We start from the raw sequence: 5663 nt of genomic DNA on the forward strand, positions 1-5663 counted from the left end.
CTAGCAAGTTGTATATATAGTAAGATCAAATAACCCTCTCTCTCTTTTTTTGTAATAGCCATAAACTAGTAGGAGTCAACCTTTTGAACTTTACATACAAAGGAGAGAGAAGACAAGGGATCTATTGGTAATTCATTTTGCTAACATAGTCCCCAGATCATTCAACGTGGGTATGTTTATGCCGTGCTAACAAACGCCCCAAATCTCACTGGCCCAAAACAACAGAATCTTTCTCAGGCCCTATGTCCATTTTGGGTCAGCTGGAGTCTCTGCTTCTCATTGTCTCTACTTAGGTCCCCTGCAGGCCCAACTTCAAGTGCAATCTGACCATACTTCCAGAATGAAAAACACCAGAAATACTTGGTAAATAGCCATAGTGACTACCTCAGCGCCCATCTTTACTTGATTAACATTGTTCCTCAGGAAATATGTCTTTTACTATTACCCATTGCCCCCCTTTTCCTCCCTTACTGTTTGAAGTAGTCCCAACAAACATCCCTGAGTTTTGGTGTTAGAAAGATCTTAAATAATATATGATCAATACTCTCACTTTACAGAGAAAATTGATGATTAAAATCTGACCAGATATGTTAAATTACCTACCTAAATGCACAAACTAAGTTAATGTCAAAGGTGAGTTCTGATTCCCCAGTGGCATCTCTTCTGTTCCATTGAACAATATCTTTTGGAATACTATAGCAATAACTGAAGTTGTTGAAGACTTTCATTTAGGATATCAATAATACTCTACACAGAAAGCAGAACATTTTCATTTTCTTAATAATTATTGCATATGTCTATATTCTAGTACTTGCAAGCCTTCTTTGATATAAGTAGATGACAGTGGAACATTTGTACTTATGAACTGTTAGATTACCAGTACCTATAAGGGTGTCAGGCACGTAGAAGCTATTGAATTAATATTTGCCATTTTTAAAATCATCTGTTCAGTGTTTGCATATCCACCTACCTGGCTCTCTAGTGAATTGAGGAGGAAAGCTTTCAGTTTCAGTGGTTTGTGTAGCATCAATGCTTAACCAAAATACATAGTTCTGTGAGCAATAACAGTAGTTAAATTTTGTGATGAATGCATAGGTAAAAGAAATGGCAATGCCATTAATTGAGCTAATTATGAAGACTGCAGGGCAAATCTGAATTAGTGGGAGATCTGAACTGCAATATATTTTTTCAAAAAAAAATCTGATTTTATTTAAGTTCACATAAATGATGACAAAGCTAACAATATCACTCAAAGAATTCTTTCTTGAAAGTTATAGCTTATATGCAGAAATTTACCTGCCCATTTGTGAATTAGAGTGAAGATCTCATAGATTATCCAGTAAATCTGCTCTTTAAAAGTCATTATCCTTAGCTCTGTTCTGAAATAACTGCCATGCATCCCATTTTAACTGTTTAAAAATTTGGAATGTTGAACCAAATTGACCGTTGTCTAGCAAATATGGCAAGTGGACTTGATTTGAATTTATTATATTGTCCTATTAACATGTCTTTAAACTGCTGATTTACACATACTTAAATGTAGTATTCTTAATAATTTACTAAAATTCTCTTTTCACTACAGATTTTATTTTCCAAGTGTGTGAATTGCTTATCTCTTCAGCAAAACATTATTTGACTTAAATCAAATAGCTCAAGTTTTGACACATATACAAAAAATTAAAATATAAGTGCAAACCTCAAAACCAACACTCCCTTTGGATGAGTTTCTCCCACCTCACCTCATTTTATTTGAAGCTTCTTGGACATCCAGCACATTTTATATGAAAACTGATTGTGTTCTCTGACTAGCCTGGTGTGTCTAGTAATATGGTGGTTTAGTATTATGGTGTACTGAGATGTGTGTGTGTGTGTGTGTGTGTGTGTGTGTGTGGTAGGGTGGAGAGAGCCTGGGGAGCAGGCTGATTTTATTTCTCAGTTGAAGAACGTTAAAAATAAAAAAAAGCTGATATAAAAGGCACATGAGCTTGGCATCCATGGGGTTGCCTGGAGCAAATAGCACTGTTAGCATCTTTAAGCAGGATGTGACAAGTTCCTTGCTCACCACCTTTGGAGAAGCAAAGCTCAGCATTTTGACATATCCTAGGAACAACCAACTCTACATTATATTAAAGAAAAATTGATATTTTTACTATTTCATGAAGACCCATGAAAAACAGTCTATATCAGATACCACGTGGCCAAATTTTATAAATGCATCCAAATTTCCTTCCAATTTCCTCTCTATTTTATCTCCCATCACTGCAAACAGTCCTTTTTTTCCCTTTCTCTGCAGCCTTTTCAGTCAGTCAACCTGGTTTCCACTTTCATTACCCTCTCATCTCTCTATACACACACACACACACACACACACACACACACACACACACACACACACTCCTGTTCTTATCTCAAACAAATAATCTCTCTTGGCTTCATCAGTAAGGATTCTGGTTCTCCTTTTATTCAGAAATATAAAAGATATGTCCTTTTAGGAAGCAGCAGAGACTATCTGTGGTAAAGAATTTTTTCCCTGTCACTCATATAGGAATTGGTCCTCTGTTCTGTGTTCAATTTTGTCCCACGGTTGAATCAACATAGTCATTAATTTAGTCAACAAATACTTATTGAGTGACTGACTACAAGTTCCAGACATTTTCCAAAAGATGAGCTCAATATTTAATAATGACTCTCACATCCATGTTTTGTTTGACTAAAAACCTTCCTGTCATTTTCAGTAATTATTTACTATATAGTAATGGTCAGAGACCATTACTGTAGGTGGTATTGGAAAGAGGAGGAAATGTTTCTGATGCTGAAAAATGGCAGCCAGCTTTCTTGGACATGTGAAATTGTTAGGAGGAACTTTAGCATAATGAAAACAAAGGCTTGGAAATGCACATCAAAACCACAGTGAGGTATCAGTCACTTCACACCTCTCAGAATTCAGAATGGCTCTCTTCAAAAAGACAAGAAATAACAAATGTTGGTGAAGATGTAGAGAAAAGGGAGCCCTCTTACACTGTTAGTGGGGTGCAGCCACTGTGGAAAAAGTATGGAGGTTCCTCAAAAAATTAAACTAGAAATATCGTATGATTCACTAATTCCATTACTGAGTATTTACCCAAAGAAAACAAAAACGCTGGTCCAAAAAGATGTATGCATTTGTTTGTTTACTGCAGCATTACTTAAATTAGCCAAGAAATAGAAGCAAACTGAGTGTCCACTGATAGATGAATGGGTAATGAAGATGTGGTATGTATGTATGTGTATCTATATATCTATATCTGTATCTATATCTATATCATCTGCAATGGAATATTACTCAGCCATAGAAAAGAATGAGATCTTGCCATTTGTGATAACATGGGTGGACCTACAGGGTATTATGCTAAGAGAAATAAGTCACAGAAGGACAGATACTATATGATTTCACTTATATATGGAATCTAAAAAACAAAGCAAATGAACAAACAAAGCAGGAACAGACCCATAAATACAGAGAACAAACTGATGGTTATCAGAGGGAAGGAGATGGGGGGGTGGACAAAATGGGTGAAGGGGACTGGGAGGTATGGGCTTCCAGTCATTTAATGAATAAGCCACAGAGATAAAAGGCATTGCATAGGGAATATAGTCAATGGTATTATAACAGGGTTGTATGGTGACAGATGGTAGCTACACATGTGGTGAGCACAGCATAACATATGGAGATGTTGAATCACTATGTTATACTCCTGAGACTAATGTAACATTGTGTGTCAGCTATATTTCAATTTAAAAAAAGGGCCTAAAAGGTCACTTTCACCACTGGATACTAATTTCTTGCTGGAGAGTAAAGTTTTATAGATCCAAGGGTGAGTATCAAAGAGTAAGTAAACTAAGCCTCAGGCTAAATATGAATAACAGGTGGTCATCTAACCACCCTGAACATGCCCGATCTTATCTGATCTCAGAAGCTAAGCAGGGTCGGGCCTGATTAGTACTTGGATGGGAGGAATAACAGGAGGTCAGAGTTGGAATGGACCTAGGAGTACATACTCTTCAGTTTTAAACAGGAAATATGGGAGTCTTAACCTTTTTGGACAGCCAGCATCTCACCTTCCTTCTTAGACTTAGCACTAGGAAGGACTTTTTTTTTTTTTTTTTCCAGGCTCACAGAGACCATTTATCGTAGACCTGCTGCTGACCAAGGAGCAAGGGGAGGACTGGGTGTGCACGCTAATAAATAGAGGAGGGGAGGCTTCGCTGGTGCTGTAGCCATTCAGTCCTCATTCTTCTCAGGCGTGAAGGCATCTTTCTTCTGGGCGAAGGTTTCAGCCACAAGCAGGGGAAGACCAGGGAGTCATGGGCATAGACTTTGACAGGCTGTGTGTCCACCCAGATCTTGCCCCAGGAAACCTCTTCGTCTGGCCTGGCACCAGAATCGGAGCCATCAAATTCCTGGGATGAGTTAATGTAGACATCATAGTCGGCCCATTCCACATGAGGTTGGCGTTGGTGATGTGGTGCTTGACCACACTCACGCCCAGGATGATCATGATGGTGCGCTTGGCAAAGATGGCCTGTGTGTTGATGAGCCTCAGGTCCTCAATGATGTCCAGAACCAGGCCTGGCTTCTTGTAGGAATGGAAGTAGATCATGTCACCCAGAGAGCCATCTGTAAGCACTGGGCTCAACACGGGGATGTGGTTCTTCTGGGCCCAGTAATACACGGATTCTGGGTTGTTGATTTCCTTGCCCAGCTGGGCGATCATCTTGGAAGGTGTCCACTTCACACCCTCTGTGTTCTGCTCTAGCACCATCTGACCCAGAATGGGCATCAACCAGTCCTCAAACTAGACTTCCACAGACTAGGCTGCAAAGCAGAGTCTCCCCTCTACTACTGCAGTGAAAATGTCCAAACACAAGCTTTCCTGGCTTACTTTTACGCAGGGGGTGGCAGACCGATTTTTAGGTGTCATTTATAGTGTTACAGTCACTGTCCTAGATTGCCAACATTCTAGAAGTCCTGGAAGACTCCTAAAATTTTCCTAATAAATCATGTTTCATCTAAATTAACCAGAAAGGTTTCTGTGGTATGGCCTTCAGAATTCCACGTATAGTGAAAGAAGATAGAATTTGATGTGCAAAAGTGATTTTTCTTTCTGAATCTCAGCTTTTTAAACTATGGAAGTTGGGATAATAATAATGAGCTCGCAAGTTAATAGTGAGAATTAAGTAGTGTGATAATTGTCAAGTTTGAAGTGCTATTATCTCGTAACCAAAATAGGGTTGTATAGTTGTATGATCTGGTAACAGAAATAGATTTCCATACAGTTCCTACAACCTAAGGAATTCTTAAAAAAATTAAAAATAGGAGACTTCACAAATTTTCAGAGAAAATAAAAATTAAACACTGACTTTATCTTGTAAGCAATGGGTTACAAATCTCTTTCTTTCTGACAAATTCTGCTTTTGGGAAATGATCTTCCTTGGAAGATTATCTCTCACCCATGAGGTAATTTTCTCTACTCCTAAACAGTCCTTTCTTAGTGAATAGAATCCTATGGTAGAAATCAGCATTAAGGAGCATTTATTGAACATAAGCTCTGTTACCAGAAGTTTTACATGTTATTTCAATCAGTCCCTAAATCTGGCATAAACTTGCTGAAAATGCCCACTTC

General features: G+C 38.4%; 1 pseudogene; it reads right to left on the bottom strand.

Annotated features, from left to right (window-relative positions):
* Positions 1-4261: 4261 nt before the first annotated feature.
* On the bottom strand, positions 4262-4829 carry LOC122214605 (annotated as a pseudogene).
* Between the last annotated feature and the right edge of the window lie 834 nt (positions 4830-5663).

This window comes from Panthera leo, chromosome A2 (assembly GCF_018350215.1).
Source record: "Panthera leo isolate Ple1 chromosome A2, P.leo_Ple1_pat1.1, whole genome shotgun sequence".
Taxonomy (NCBI): domain Eukaryota; kingdom Metazoa; phylum Chordata; class Mammalia; order Carnivora; family Felidae; genus Panthera; species Panthera leo.